This window comes from Bos indicus, chromosome 4 (genome assembly GCF_029378745.1).
Source record: "Bos indicus isolate NIAB-ARS_2022 breed Sahiwal x Tharparkar chromosome 4, NIAB-ARS_B.indTharparkar_mat_pri_1.0, whole genome shotgun sequence".
In the NCBI taxonomy this organism is placed as follows: Eukaryota; Metazoa; Chordata; class Mammalia; order Artiodactyla; family Bovidae; genus Bos; species Bos indicus.
Window position 1 is genome coordinate 59,713,978 of NC_091763.1, and position 17,004 is coordinate 59,730,981.

The 17,004-nt window shown below is 39.5% G+C and overlaps 1 long non-coding RNA gene across 2 annotated transcripts in view; it reads right to left on the reverse strand.

Annotated features, from left to right (window-relative positions):
* LOC139182717 (uncharacterized) overlaps positions 1 to 17,004 on the reverse strand; it is a 170,170-nt gene that overhangs the window by 103,478 nt on the left and 49,688 nt on the right. For both annotated transcript variants that reach the window (XR_011566247.1, XR_011566248.1), the window contains exons 2-4: positions 10,447 to 10,535; positions 9,002 to 9,127; positions 8,332 to 8,428 (exon numbers count right to left, since the gene is read on the reverse strand). This is a non-coding gene — a long non-coding RNA (uncharacterized lncRNA). The remainder of the gene's footprint in view (positions 1 to 8,331; positions 8,429 to 9,001; positions 9,128 to 10,446; positions 10,536 to 17,004) is intronic.

Here is a 17,004-nt window from a genome sequence, read left to right on the forward strand (position 1 = left end):
ATTTATAATGATATCAAATTTGGCTTGAGATTTTGAAAGCCTATGATTTAGATATGCAACTGTATAACTGTTACTCCTGCTGTGATCAGAGATTATAAAACATGGAAGTGTGAGATTGCTATGCTTTACTGATTACCTTTTGCTATACTCAATCTTACTTTGGCTTTGTTTGGGGTTTGTTGTTTTTCTTAAAAAAAAAAAAAAAAAAAACAGGTCCATGTACAACCCTACTTTGGTGAAGTATGACTAGGACAATATTAAGAGTTCATATTGAAAAGTATAATTGATAACAATAATTTAGTAGCACTTCTATTTTTAAAAAATTGAAAAAGCTGATGCACAGCTCTAGAATGCACAGAAGTTATGCAATTTAGTAGTCATTTACAAAGGAACATAAAAAATAAAGTACCCATTTTTCCCAAGAGAAATGGAAATGCAATTTCCCCAGCAAAATCTATTCATATTTGAATTTTTATTAGCTTTCTGTAATGGAAAGGCTATTAAATATATATTGTTTTGTGCTTCTGAATAGTTTTCACATCTTCTTAAGTGAAGACAAGATCAGTATTGCATTATGAAAAGTACCATTCACGCATTGTAAGCACCAGTTCACAATGCAACGGGCTGAATAAAGCAAAATAAATTCCAAAATCTAAATAGGGCAAATGTGTTAAAAGTGAATGATAGCTTTATTACTTACTCCATTGATGCCATGGAAAAGAACACAAAAATCTGAGGTTTGAAGCGAGCTTTTACTGAAATGATCTTTAAAGCCATTTGTTTGAAAATGCAATGACATCTAGTGGCAGATTCAGCTCATCACTTCTGTGTTCGCACTGAGAGACTTTTGTGTCCACTGCTGTTTTAAGACATTCCCAAAATAGGACAATAAATCCAGCATTTGGGGTCAACACGAAAGCTGGCAAGACTGTTTACTTCACCTAAAAGAGCTTTCACTTAACAGTTAAGGGTGACAGAGTGAGACTAAGACAGCACTGTGAGAGAGGAGGGCACTGCTCTGTGTCCTTCCTCTTCCGGTGTTGGTGGTCCCTGTGTACCTGGCAGAAATGTCCTAGAATCAATTCCATCATTTCAATGAGGACAATTAAATTATTCAAAGCTTAGTGTCTATTCTGGGAACATATGAAAATGTCTGCTTATACAAAAGATGTGCAGAAGTTTGGTCTTGATCCAACCCTACCCTAAGTGAACCAAGAAGCTCCGAGTCCCCTGTAAATCATTCCTCTCTTCTCTAAGGAGCCAGCCCAGATCAAAGTCTCTGAAAACAGTTACTGAGAACTCATAGTCAGGTTAAAGAGCCACCCTTAATAGGGCCTTTTAGATACCATGGTTTAAATGGACAATTTCTCCCCTCAAAAGTATATAATACGTGAAGTATTTAGGCCACCTTAAACCATCAAGGAATTCTCCATAGGATATGTCACAACTAAAAAATACTTCTCTATTGGTGGAAGACCAGTAGCAAGAAACTATTTGGAAGAATGGTTGAGAAAGTTAGCAATTTCACTAAAAGCAAAATTCCCATGGAGCTGTACTTGGTTCTTAATTTTAGTCAGCAAAGATACATTCAATACTGCTAAACCCCAGGCACTATATTACACCCAGAAGAGCAAAGCCAAATAAGTCACAAATTTGACATTGGAACTTCTCAGTCTGGTGGATCATGAGACAAATGCACTAATGATAAGGCAAAGGTAAGCACGGGGTCCTTTTTATGAGAGTGATCTGTGGGGATAGGGGCATTTACCTAACCATGATTGGGCAGCAAGGGGGGCAGGAAGTAATAATAATAAGAAAAGTCCTCCCTGATCAGATCACATTGGTGCTTTTTAAAAAAATTTTTGATTGGACTCTAGTTGACTTACAATGCTGGTTTACTTTCAGGTGTACAGCAAAGTGAATCTGTTACACACATACATATCTCCACTCTCCTTTAGATTCTTTGCCCATATAGGCCATTATAGACTATCAAGTAGCATTGCCTGTTCTATACACTAGGTCCTTATTATTATTATAGGTCCTTATTATACACTAGGTCCTTATTAGTTATCTTTTATATATAGTAGTTAGGACCAGTGCATTTTCTTGGCAAAACTCTATTAGTCTTTGCCCTGCTTCATTCCATATTCCAAGGCCAAATTTGCCTGTTACTCCAGGTGTTTCTTGACTTCCTACTTTTGCATTCCAGTCCCCTATAAAGCCAAAGATGGAGAAGCTCTATACAGTCAGCAAAAACAAGACCAGGAGCTGACTGTGGCTCAGACCATGAACTCCTTATTGCCAAATTCAGACTTAAATTGAAGAAAGTAGGGAAAACCACTAGACCATTCAGGTATGACCTAAATCAAATCCCTTATGATTATACAGTGGAAGTGAGAAATAGATTTAAGGGACTAGATCTGATAGATAGAGTGCCTGATGAACTATGGAATGAGGTTCGTGACATTGTACAGGAGACAGGGATCAAGACCATCCCCATGGAAAAGAAATGCAGAAAAGCAAAATGGCTGTCTGGGGAGGCCTTACAAATAGCTGTGAAAAGAAGAGAAGTGAAAAGCAAAGGAGAAAAGGAAAGATATAAACATTTGAATGCAGAGTTCCAAAGAATAGCAAGAAGAGATGAGAAAGCCTTCTTCAGCGATCAATGCAAAGAAATAGAGGAAAACAACAGAATGGGAAAGACTAGGGATCTCTTCAAGAAAATCAGAGATACCAAAGGAACATTTCATGCAAAGATGAGCTCAATAAAGGACAGAAATGGTATAGACCTAACAGAAGCAGAAGATATTAAGAAGAGATGGCAAGAAAACACAGAAGAACTGTACAAAAAAGATCTACATGACCCAGATAATCACAATGGTGTGATCACTGACCTAGAGCCAGACGTCCTGGAATGTGAAGTCAAGTGGGCCTTAGAAAGCATCACTACGAACAAAGCTAGTGGAGGTGATGGAATTCCAGTTGAACTACTCCAAATCCTGAAAGACGATGCTGTGAAAGTGCTACACTCAATATGCCAGCAAATTTGGAAAACTCAGCAGTGGCCACAGGACTGGAAAAGGTCAGTTTTCATTCCAATCCCAAAGAAAGGCAATGCCAAAGAATGCTCAAACTACCGCACAATTGCACTCATCTCACACGCTAGTAAAGTAATGCTCAAAATTCTCCAAGCCAGGCTTCAGCAATATGTGAACCGTGAGCTTCCTGATGTTCAAGCTAGTTTTAGAAAAGGCAGAGGAACCACAGATCAAATTGCCAACATCCGCTGGATCATAGAAAAAGCAAGAGAGTTCCAGAAAAACATCTATTTCTGCTTCATTGACTATGCCAAAGCCTTTGACTGTGTGGATCACAATAAACTGTGGAAAATTCTGAAAGAGATGGGAATACCAGACCACCTGATCTGCCTCTTGAGAAATTTGTATGCAGGTCAGGAAGTAACAGTTAGAACTGGACATGGAACAACAGACTGGTTCCAAATAAGAAAAGGAGTTTGTCAAGGCTGTATATTGTCACCCTGTTTATTTAACTTGTATGCAGAGTACATCATGAGAAATGCTGGACTGGAGGAAACACAAATTGGAATCAAGATTTCTGGGAGAAATATCAATAACCTCAGATATGCAGATGACACCACCCTTATGGCAGAAAGTGAAGAGGAACTCAAAAGCCTCCTGATGAAAGTGAAAGTGGAGAGTGAAAAAGTTGGCTTAAAGCTCAACATTCAGAAAACAAAGATCATGGCATCCGGTCCCATCACTTCATGGGAAATAGATGGGGAAACGGTGGAAACAGTGTCAGACTATTTTTCTGGGCTCCAAAATCACTACAGATGGTGACTGCAGCCATGAAATTAAAAGACGCTTACTCCTTGGAAGGAAAGTTATGACCAACCTAGATAGCATATTCAAAAGCAGAGACATTACTTTGCCAACAAAAGTTCATCTAGTCAAGGCTATGGTTTTTCCTGTGGTCATGTATGGATGTGAGAGTTGGACTGTGAAGAAGGCTGAGTGTCGAAGAATTGATGCTTTTGAACTATGGTGTTGGAGAAGACTCTTGAGAGTCCCTTGGACTGCAAGGAGATCCAACCAGTCCATTCTGAAGGAGATCAGCCCTGGGATTTCTTTGGAAGGAATGATGCTAAAGCTGAAACTCCAGTACTTTGGCCACCTCATGCGAAGAGCTGACTCATTGGAAAAGACCCTGATGCTGGGGGGGATTGGGGGCAGGAGGAGAAGGGGACAACAGAGAATTAGATGGCTGGATGGCATCGCTGACTCGACGGATGTGAGTCTCAGTGAACTCCAGGAGTTGGTGATGGACAGGGAGGCCTGGCGTGCTGTGATTCATGGGGTCTCAAAGAGTCTGACACGACTGAGCAACTGATCTGATCTGATACATAGTAGTGTGTATATGTCAATCCCAGTCTCCCAATTTACCACTCCACTGCTTTATACCCTCGTGACCATGTTTTTTAATAGGGAAGAAATAGACGAAGTAATGCAAGGTAATGGAGAAAGGGTGGAACTTAGGTGGAAGTAATGGAAGGTAGAACATAACAAGTTGGGGAGATCGTGGCATGTTACATAAAAAGCAAATCATTCAACATAAAATTTGCACTAAAGGTAATCAGTTGTCTTTGAAGGATTTTCAGGGGAAAAAAAGTGATAATACTGGATTGGAATTTTAGAAATATCACTCTCCATGGAGAAAAACTCAGGGACTCTATGAGCCTCACTTAAGTCATGGAAGACTGTGTGGAAGACAGAGTTCACTTGATTCTGGGGGTAAACTCGTCTACCTAATTTAATCAGAGTTGGCTAATAAGACTCAGAATCCATGCAGCTTGGACAGAAACTCACAAATAAGCAAATTAGTCATTTTTAGCAATCAAGCAACTCTTAGTCATTCTGTGAATGTGGAAAATTATTAAACTTGTTTCCTCCTACCTAACAACAAAAAAAAATTAAGAAGGAAAACAAGAAGATAATACAATGAATAGTGGCAAAAGTTCTTCTGAAAGTTTTCTTACTGCTTCATCTGCTGCCAAACAGGTTAGCCATCAGTCCTATTAGAGCTGGCTTCTCCAAGAAGTATAAGCAAAAAAGTAAGACATGGAGAGATGAAAATGGAGAAGATGGAGAGATGAAGTGTACAACTTGGAGAGAGTTTTTAAGACATTGTTGCTGTTCAGTCGCTAAATCATGTCTTTGAGACTCCATGGACTGCAGCACTCCAAGCTTCCCTGTCCTTCACTATCTTCCAGTTTGCTCAAACTCATGTCCATTTTAAGACGTATGCAGTCTAGTCTCTCCATGGGTGGGCTGATGGTTTTTGTCACTTTAGGAAAATGGCAGAACAAGCTCTTGGACTCTTCCTCTCTTCCAGATTCTATCCAGAGTCGAGATGCTTTAATTTTCCCTAGAGGCACAATCCAAAAACACAACTATTTCTCCAAACCACCTCACAGAGCAAAATCAAAGCAATGACTCAATGACTACAGACTTGATTCAACCACTGAAAGGATTTCAGAAGGAGAATTTTTATTTCATTCCTTATACACTTTGTATATAAAACAAAGGAGGAAAGGAGGGTAGGAGGGACCACTCCATAATATGCAAACAAAGTGACTGAGGTGGCTACAATTTTCAAGACAAGAAAGGGTGTGGGTCTAAACAAAAGCAGTGGGAATAATGTGCGAAAATGTGACCATTTTAGAAATCCTAAGGAAACTGATTGAATAAGATTTGCTGACCAGTTGGATGTGGAATAAAGGGGAATGGAAAAATCTTGGATAATTCCCAAATTTCTGGCTTAGAAGGTTAAGTAGTGATGCCATCCATCAAGCTTGAGGAGCAAAGATAGGTGGAGGGTGTGAGAAAGAGAGGAAATTAAGTTTTATTCAAGTAAGGCTACATTTTCTATGCAACATTAGTGAGCTGTCCATCAGGCTACTGATTTTTTTTTTCCTGTTATTAAGTTGTCTTTACCTACTTTCATATGAATCTCTAATCACATATTTGCAAATATCTTCTCTCATTCTGTAATTACTTTATAATTTTGTTGATGGTTTCCCTTAGTGTGCAGAAGTTTTTAGTTTGATAAAAGAACTGAATCACTGGAAAAGACCCTAATGCTGGGAAAGATTAAAGGCAGGAGGAGAAGGAGACAACAGAGGATGAGATGGTTGGATGGCATCACCAACTCGATGGACATGAGTTTGAGCAAGCTCTGGGAGTTGGTGATGAACAGGGAAGCTTGGTGTGCTGCAGTCCATGGAGTTGCAAAGAGTTGGACACAACTGAGTGACTGAACTGATAGTCTAATTTCTTTATTTTTGCTTTCACTGCCTTTGCTTTTGTTGTCAAAAAAAGATTTAAAAATAAGATACTTATTTCTATATACTTATTTGACTGCACCAGGTTTTCGTTGAGGCATGCAAGATCTTTCAGTTGCAGCATGTGAGATTTAGTTACCTGACCAGAGATCGAACTGGGGTCTCCCGGAATGAGAGCAAAGAGTCTTAACCACTGGACCACCAGGAAAGCCCCCCAAAAAAAGATTTTTTTAATAACAAACACCTTCATTTTTTCCCTCTTTGCAAATTTCTTTTCTTTACTTCATGCTGCTGCTGCTGCTAAGTCACTTCAGTCGTGTCCGACTCTGTGTGACCCTATAGACAGCAGCCCACTAGGCTCCTCTGTCCCTGGGATTCTCCAGGCAAGAATACTGGAGTGGGTTGCCATTTCCTCATCCAATGCATGAATGTGAAAAGTGAAAGTGAAGTCGCTTAGTCATGCCCGACTCAGAGACCCCATGGACTGCAGCCTACCAGGCTCCTCGGCCCAGGGATTTTCCAGGCAAGGGTACTGGAGTGGGGTGCTATTCATACTCAGCTCTTAATGGGGACTTAACTTCTCAGGATGGCAATTGCCTTGACTATACATATTAACTTGTCCATGCATTTAGCTCCTCTTTGGAATTCCTTTAGAGGAGTTGTTTTGTTCTACTGTGGCATGGGATTTGCATAAAACAATCTCTAAGTAACAGAATTAAGCACAATCAGCACTCCTTTCCTTTACGACAAAAGAGAGCGTCCAAACCCTTCTCGACAGATTTGGATCACCATGAAACAGATGGCAAAAAATTAGCATGGGCCTTAAAGCCATACTAATTATTTTATTGTTCTTGGCAATGAAGAGTCATTTGTTGTTTTAAGAAGAAAATAGACATGATAAGAGAAAGATATCTGAGAAAGTTTAGAAGAAGCGTGGAGAGGAACTGAGATGGCTGAAGATGAAATATTATCAGGAGGATATTTAACTAAAGTAGTTGAGAAATGGGAAAGTCAAATGAGGGAAATGGCAGAGTAAATGAAAGAAGAAAAAAGAAATTTCAAAGTTAGTTTTGACATACTATCAACTAGACTTATGGATCAGTTCCTGGAGCTGTGAGAAATAGGAATCAAAGATGGCAAAGTTTCCAAAGGGGCTGACTTCAAAGTAATTCTATTAAGAGGGTTTGAAAGTGGAGAAGGGGAAGCAAAAGTTTACCAGAGAATAGTAGTTAGCTATGTGACCTTTGAGAGGCATTACAACCACTAGGTGAAAGCAATAATTGGCAACTCAGACACAAGGTCTGGGCTGGAGATAAAGGTTTGTGGAAATCAGCAATAGTTGAGGCCATGGAAATAAATAAAAGAATGAAAATAGTAAAAAAAAAAAAAAAAAAGAAAGAAAAGAAAAAAGAAAGAAAGAAAGAATTCAACCTTTGGTGATATCAATATTTACAAGCTACTGAAAGGGAAAAAAAAAAAAAACTTAAAAGGAGACTGATTTTTTAAAATGGTAAAAAATAAGAAGAAGAGGAATATGGGAGAAAGTTGTGATTCAGAAGCCAAAGGATGCTTTGTCTGAAATGCTGCAGAAGTCCTAGAGGATAACTGCTGAAAAGAAGCCATTAGATAGGGCAGGTGGGAGACTGTCAGTAACCTTTGAGAAGCTAGCTTCTGTAAAGTGATGGATGGGAATGAGAACTGAGAATCCCGGCCTAGCTAAGGAAGACTGAAGAAGTGAGTATGGACTTTTCCTTCAAATTCGACTGCAGAGAGTAGGGACAATATTAAGCACCAGGGGGACTCAAGATCCAGGGAAGCTGTAATAATTCTTAGTATGTAGACATTTTTATAGATGGACAAGCTGGCAAAGGCCAGCGAAGAGGAAAGTTCTGCAGATATGAGAGAGTTGGAAAATAAGACTAGATCCTAAGAAGAGTGAATATGGCATCTTTAAGAGGAACAGAACTCACATTTTATAACCTGGTTTTCCCTTATCTCTTGCCAGTCTCCCAATATTTTCAGAGGAACAAACTTAGCTTGCAGATGCTAGGAGCCCAGGATAAATACCTAAAAAAAAAAAAAAAAACAGCTGATCTTTTTCAGGCAGTTATTTTTTATAATCTCTTCAGACACACAACCCACTATGTCTGCAATGCCCAGTAATCCAAGTCCCCAAATCAAGGTGTTTAGTGGCAGATATTGCTTGTTTCAGAGTGTGGCACCTCACCAGTGCCCTCCAACCTCTATTTCTCACCAGGCTTTTATTTACAGCTCTCTTTTGTGTGTCTCTCAGATACTTTAGGAATAAAGCACTCTCTCATTAAGCCTCTCTTCACTTACCACAGGATTTATCCCACCTACTACTAATAAACTGGTATGATTTATGACACAGGATTTACTTTCACCAACAGCAGTCATCTAAGGCTATCTCTGAAAACTCTCCAAATGCTTATTCAAATGTTACTGAAGCTGAGCCCCTCTCTGTTCCTAATTATTTCATAGAATAACTTAGAAGAAAATTTCAAAGTTTCCCTTAACACAGAGCACAAACTTCCCTCTATGAGACACACTTCTTCAGTCTTGAAATAGGCTTCACCTGTTTTGTCTCTTCTTTGGTGGCTCAGATGGTAGAGAATTTACCTGCAACGAAGGAGACGCAGGTTTGATCCCTGGGTCAGGAGGATCCCCTGAAGAAGGAAATGGCAATCCACTCTGGTATTCTTGCCTGGAGAATTCCATGGACAGAGGAGCCTGGTAGGCAATGGTCTGTAGGATCACAAAGAGTTGGACACTACTGAGAAGTTGGACACACTTTCTTCTTTAGTCATTCCTATCACCCAAACTGACTTCCCTTGTGGCTCAGACGGTGTAGCATCTGTCTACAATGCAGGAGACTCGGGTTCAATCCCTGGGTCGGGAAGATCCCCTGGAGAAGGAAATGGCAACCCACTCCAGTACTATTGCCTGGAAAATCCCATGGACAGAGGAGCCTGGTAGGCTGCAGTTCATGGGGTCGCAAAGAGTTGGACATGACTGAGTGACTTCACTTTTTACTTTTATCACTCAAATTGGGGCCATACTTTCAATGCTACTGAAGTGTGCAAAGTAATGAAAAAGTGAGTCTGGGGAGGAAGAGTCAAGGGAGGTTCAAAAAGCTGTTGAGGAAAATCCAGATGGAGTCAGATAATCTTACTCTGAAACTTAAGGCAAAATTCAGGGTTAGAGATAACACTCCCTATGCTGGAAGGAATCCCTTTCTTATTTTAGCAGCAATCCTTAATGCTTGCCAGATGGGAGAAATGGTTCAGATAATATTATATCTATTTTCTCCAAATTGGCACTCAGCACTCCTAATGTCAGGACCTGTCATAAATGACAAAGATTAATACTGGTTTTTTAAGGATTAACATCAAAAAATGGCTCCAAGTCTTAAAGATTCTCATTCAGCAACCAGAAACAAAGAGAAGATAGAAATAAATGATGATGAGATTTTAGATGATAAGTTCACATCCATGATAAGAGAATAAATAGGTTCCATTTAATCAAGTGAATAGTTGTTTCTTAGTTCATTTTTCCTTTTATTCAGCTTTCAAACTAATATAAATGATTATGGAAGAGGTTAGAAACAGGGGAAAAAATAGTAAATCTGAGCTATGAAAACATGGGAAGGTAACATTCAGTATGATCAGCAAAAGAGAACTAATAGAATTCCCATTAAAAGTTACCATTATAAGAAAATACTTTAGAAAAAAAAATGGTACTCCTTGTTTATGAAAATAGAAAGTAAGCAAAACTATTTTTCCCAAAACAATAAAAACACCACTTCTGCTTTCCTTTGACAAGGCATTAATGAGGGAAATAATTAATGATGCCATCTTACAACCATTCGCCCACAAAATTTCCTTAGCAGAGACCTTTTCTAGTTCTGTAGTTTATAAATGGATCTGGGCTTCCATATTCTGTAGGAAAGCTCTTATTAAATGAATCACTGTATTCTGTAATAAGGTCCTTGACTCTCCAGAAATCACAGCCCCCACGTCAAATGCCATGGGGGACTGACTGCCTAATTTTAGATGATGTCTTACCTCATTAGTGCCGAACATTGAGGAGATGCATGATGCAGTATAAGAAATTTGGGCTTGGAAATTCATAAACAAGGGTCCTATCTCTGCATCTAAAAAGAAAGTGATTTCCATTAAACTATAATCTCTAAGACTATGTCTCCTTCATCCTTTTAAAAACTTGATTTTCTTGTTACAAAAGAAGTTGGGATGATCATAATTATCACAAGTTAGCATTACTTTTTTGATGAGAGTACTGCATTTAAAAAAGCTGAGACCAAATTACATTATTAACATTTTATATTATTTTCTAAATTACCTTTAATTACCATCATAGTCATGGTGGTTAATATAAGGAGTAGATTAGGTAATTTATATTTGATATTTAGACCAGATAATATATTTAAAAGGACTTTGCTCTTCTGAAGTCCTAATTTTCATATGAATTATAAACACCTTTGTTATTAACAGCTGTTCTACTATCATATCTTTCTTGGAGCACATAGGTGTGATAGCATTGAGATCCACAAAATGCACAGAGAGATAAATATCCTCTTAGTCCATTCCAGTCATACAGTATTTCTTCCTGTGGTGAACATTTTCTGAAGAGTCATTAAAACACTATTTCCCTGCATAACTAATAGCAGCATGGGGTTAAATCAAGTGAATAAATGACTAAATGGAGATCATTTTCTTAGAGAAATTGTTTTCTCCTATTTGTCTCAAGCTTGTGAATTGTCTGATATTTGCCTGACCCATCATCACTTTTAAAAATTATGAAATAAATACCACATGTGTGCACTTGCACTCATTTACATATCACACAAAAGAGAAATAGGCATCATGTCTTAACAGGAAAGCCTGGATTATAGTGGAAATCTAGAGTTCTAGAGGGTGAAGCAGATAAGCAGCTTCAAACTGTTATGATTCCCCTGTTTTACATGGCACAGACCTTACCTTGACATTGACATTCACTCACTCATTCATTCACGTACATGTTAATATATGGATCCCTGGCTGAAAGCTGAGAAAACATAAAGGTAGCCTGAATGGTCAAAAACTACTCAATTTATGACAAAAGTGGATATGTATTCAATACAATGTGTTAAGTTTTATGATAATAAAAGTTTGTTCTGGATACTGGGGACTGCAGAGGGGAGCACCTCTGTTGAATGTTCTTCAGTTATACTTGCAGATCTGGTTTCCATCCTTCCTCCATGATGCTGCCAGGAGGTGGACCTTATGGCTATTTCAACACCTTACCAACTGGCTCCCAGTGGGGTACAGACAATGGGAAATGTTGAACAAAGGGCAGAGAGTGCAAGAATACCAAGGATAGGTATTTATCTCCAAATTCCTCTTTGAGAGGTAGCTGCAGGTTGTGCAACAGACCACATCTCCTGTGAGTTGGTCCCTTCTGGGGTAACCACTACCACCTCTTGTCCTGTCAGACCTAGGAGAAATTATGACTCCCAGATGCTGCTAGTCCTGTATTCCTGCACTATCTCTTATGGGTTTCCCTTAATCATATCTAAACTTTTGGAAATAATCCCTGTATTAAATCCTCCTTAAATGAACAACTTTGAGCATGCTGTTTTCTTGATACATCTACCAACCCAGACTCAGTTGAAAAGAACCACATTTAAGAAGACAAATTTCTCATTGTGTCATGAAAAAGAAGGGAAGACTGGATAAGAGAAGAAAAAGGATTAAAGAATGGAAAAAAAAAAGGATTAAGACTGGAAAAAAAAATTGCATTTGCAAAAATGTAAAGAGCAAGGAATATTTGATATTTCTGAGCATCAGTAGCTCAGAAAATGGTGGGAGAGATAGCCAAAGAGGCAGTCAGGGGCCAGATCATGTAGCACCTAGTGTGATTCAAGGAAATTTGGGTCTCATTATGAATATAGCTCACTTTTCTTGAAGCGTTTGGTTCGGTGCAGTTTCAAAAGGTCACAATAGTGGCATTTTGGAAATTAGAGGCAAGAGAAGCAAAACTGGAGACAGGAAGACCATTTTCAGTTTAGTACAATTATCTCAACAATACAGTTGAGAAGTAACACACATCTGGACTGAGGCCATATCAGAGGTGATTGAGGAAAGGAAGTGGAGAAGCACATATGTGATCGTACTTTGTGACCAATTAAATACTGGGAGAAAAGTAATGAAACAAACTGGCTAGATAACCAAATATATGTGTGTGTGTGTGTGTGCGTGCGTGCGTGCGCCCCACATATATATTTGTTGGGGCATTATTATGTGCTAAGCACTGTTCTTACAGTTTTGCATATTTTGCCTATTTTGGCTGTTTTTGTCCTCCCAGAAACTCCTAAAAATAACAATAACTTTATCCCTATTTTTTTCAAATGTAGCAAGCAAGATACAAAAAGCTTAAGCATCTTATGCAAAGTCCATTCAGGTAATAAACAGAGAAGACAAGATTATAGAAGGAGAAAGAATTTGGAGAGGGGGTTGAGTGAAATTAGGAAAATCAGGTTGGAATTCATTAGTCTAATAGTTGGAAGATATTTAAGTAAAGAAGTCTGATAAGCAATTGTATACAGTAGCTTGGAGTCTAGCAACACAGAAAGCTTGAAATTTTTCAACATCTATTCTTCATAACTGAAATCTTAGGACTAGATGTGAGTCCCTAGGGAGATTATGTAAAGTGAAAGTGGGTTTCAGGTTGGAGACTAAGGCAGTATCAACATTTAATAAATAGATTAAGAGGGATATGAGCAGGAGACCACACAATCCATTCCTGTCCCAAATTGTTGCTGTTCAGTCACTAAGTTGTGTCCGACTCTTTTGGGACCCCATGAACTGTAGTACATCAGTCTGCATGGAATTTTCCAGACAAGAATTCTGGGGTGGGTTGCCATTTCCTTCTCCAGGGGATCTTCCTGGCACAGGGATCGTATTCGCACCTCCTGCATTGGCAGGTGAATTCTTTACTGAGCCACGGGGGAAACTCAAATCTTCTGCCTAATCTTCCATCTTTCTCCACCGAGAATCATCTGCTCCAGACAAATTTATTTCCTCCTCTTATATTGTGCTTTTTCTAAATAACTTCCTTTGAAAGATGGCCCCTGTGTTCCATTCATCCAAACTTTCTCAGTCCATTTCAAATCCTACTTGCTCATTGGAATTTGGTCCCAACTATCTTATTCTAGGAATTATATGGGCTTCCCTGATGGCTCAGTGGTAAAGAATCCATCTGCCAATACAGGAGACACAGGTTCAATCCCTGGCCTGAGAAGATCTGCTGGAGATGGAAATGGCAATCCACTCCAGTATTCTTGCCTGGAGAACCTCATGGACAAGAGCCTAGCAGACTATAATCCATGGGGTCACAGAGTGTCAGACATGACTTAGTGACTGAACAATAATAACAACAAAGGAATTGTACATAGCACTCTCCTATAAAACTCAGGGAGCTTTCTCAATTCTTTTTGTGGATATTCATATCACACACTAGCAAAGTAATGCTCAAAATTCTCCAAGCTAGGCTTCAACCATGTGAACCGTGAACTTCCAGGTGTTCAAGCTGGATTTAGAAAAGGTAGAGGAACCAGAGATCAAATTGCCAACATCCACTGGATCATCAAAAAAGCAAGAGAGTTCCAGAAAAACATCTACTTCTGCTTTATTGACTACCCCAAAGCCTTTGACTGTGTAGATCACAACAAACTGGAAAATTCTTAAAGAGATGGAAATACCAGACCACCTGACCTGCCTCCTGAGAAATCTGTATGCAGGTCAGGAAGCAACAGTTAGAACTGGACATGGAACAGACTGGTTCCAAATCGGAAAAGGAGTATGTTAAGGCTATAAAGACGCTTACTCGTTGGAAGGAAAGTTATGACCAACCTAGATAGCATTGGAGAAGGCAATGGCACCCCACTCCAGTACTCTTGCCTGGAGAATCCCGTGGATGGAGGAGCCTGGTGGGCTGCAGTCCATGGGGTCACTAAGAGTCGGACACGACTAGGCGACTTCACTTTCACTTTTCACTTTCATGCATTGGAGAAGGACATGGCAACCCACTCCAGTGTTCTTGCCTGGAGAATCCCAGGGATGGGGGAGCATGGTAGGCTACAGTCTATGGGGTCACACAGAGTTGGACATGACTGAAGTGACTTAGCATAGCATAGCATAGATAGCATATTGAAAAGCAGAGATATTACTTTGCCAACAAAGGTCCATCTAGTCAAAGCTATGGTTTTTCCAGTAGTCATATATGGATGTGAGAGTTGGACTGTGAAGAAAGCTGAGCACCGAAGAATTGATGCTTTTAAACTGTGGTGTTGGAGAAAATTCTTAAGAGTCCCTTGGACTGCAAGGAGATCCAATCAGTCCATTATAAAGGAGATTAGCCCTGGGTGTTGTTTGGAAGGAATGATGCTAAAGCTGAAACTCCAGTACTTTGGCCACCTCATGCGAAGAGTTGACTCATTGGAAAAGACTCTGATGCTGGGAGGGACTGGGGGCAGGAGAAGGGGATGACAGAGGATGAGATGGCTGGATGGCATCACTGACTCAATGGTCATGAGTTTGAGCAAACTCTGGGAGTTGGTGATGGACAGGGAGGCCTGGCGTGCTGCAATTCACGGGGTCGCAAAGAGTCAAACACGACTGAGCAACTGAACTGAACTGAACTGAGCTGAAGGCTGTATATTGTCATCCTACTTATTTAACTTACATGCAGAGTATATCATGCAGAATGCCAGGCTGGATGAAGCACAAGCTGGAATTAAGATTGCCAGGAGAAATATCAATAACCTCAGATATGCAGATGACACCACCCTTATGGCAGAAAGTGAAGAAGAACTAAAGAGCCTCTTGATAAAAGTGGAAGAGGAGACTGAAAAAGGTGGCTTAAAACTCAACATTCAGTAAACTAAGATCATGGCATCCAGTCTCATCACTTCATGGGAAATAGATGGGGAAACAATGGAAACAGTGACAGACTTTATTTGGTGTGGGGGGGGGGGACCTCCAAAATAACTGCAGATGGTAACTGCAGCCATGAAATTAAAAGACACTTGCTCCTTGGAAGAAAAGCTATGACCAACCTAGACAGCATATTAAACAGCAGAGACATTACTTCGCCAACAAAGGTTCGTCTAGTCAAAGCTATGGTTTTTCCAGTACTCATGTATGAATGTGAGAGTTGGACTATAAAGAAAGTTGAGTGCTGAAAAATTGATGCTTTTGAACTGTGGTGTTGGAGAAGACTCTTGAAAGTCCCTTGGATTGCAAGGAGATCCAACCAGTCCATCCTAAAGGAAATCGGTACTGAATATTCATTGGAAGGACTGATAATGAAGCTGAAACTCCAATACTTTGGCCACCTGATGTGAAGAACTGACTCCCTGGAAAAGACCCTGATGCTAAGAAAGACTGAAGGCAGGAGGAGAAGGGGACAACAGAGAATGAGATGGTTGGATGGCATCACCGACTCAATGGAGATGAGTTTGAGTAAACTCTGGGCGTTGGTGATGGACAGGGAAGCCTGGTGTGCTGTAGTCCATGGGGTCGCAAAGAGCCAGATACGACTGAGCGACTGAACTGAACTGATGTTTGTTATTGCCTCTTTGTTTTTTTCTGTAATTTGATGTCTGTATCTTAAACAGATCAGAGACTCCATAAAGGTGAAAGGATTTATATTTTTTTAATTTATTTTTAATTGGACTATAATTGTTTTACAATATTGTGTTAGTTTCTGCTGTGTAAATCAGCGAAGGTGTCTTATTTTTTACATTCTGTTGTTCCCAAAGTAGTGCCTCATACATGACGGATATTTGTTAAATAGTGTACATTCTCTGATTTGATGTTAACAAGGAGTTGTTGCTCTTCAGTCACTAAGTTGTGTCCACTTTTTGTGACCCCATGGACTGTAGCCTGCCAGGCTCCAGGGGGTTCTCCAGGCAAGAATACTGGAGTGGGTTGCCATTTCCTCCTCCAGAGGATCTTTCTGGACCAGGGATCAAACCTGTTTCTCTTGCATTGGCATGCAGAATCTTTACCACTAAGTCACCAGGGAAGCCTTAACAAGGACTAGACGCTATCCATATAAGCAAGTACATTCTATATTAAGTTTCTGAAAGAAATTATGGAGAGTTGAAATCTTTACTCTTTACCATGCTCTTCTCTCATATGCCCAGCATCTTCATGTTTATTGCGATTACTCTCATAGGAAATGTCATGAGCTCTACACCCTTTCTGATCTACCTTCTATACAAGCTCATCTGACCACAGTCATTCTCTCATTGCAATCCTTTCTGCAAGATGAGAAATCGCTAACCTAACTTACTGACTTATTTTTCCTCCACCAGATAAAAGGTGACATTTCCATCTAGAACTGCATTAAACCTATTTCAATGGCAAGAATTTAGGCAGCTAGAATATACTTTGAGACAAATAAGGTTTATGATTTTTTTTTAAATCTTACTACATGCTTCTAGTTCTTAATTATTTCTAGGATCTTGACTTGAAACCTATTAAAGTATAAAGGTATCTGGGGTAGAATTTTCCCACATTATAAATTCAGTACTTTACTGTTTCTCTTTATATGACTTT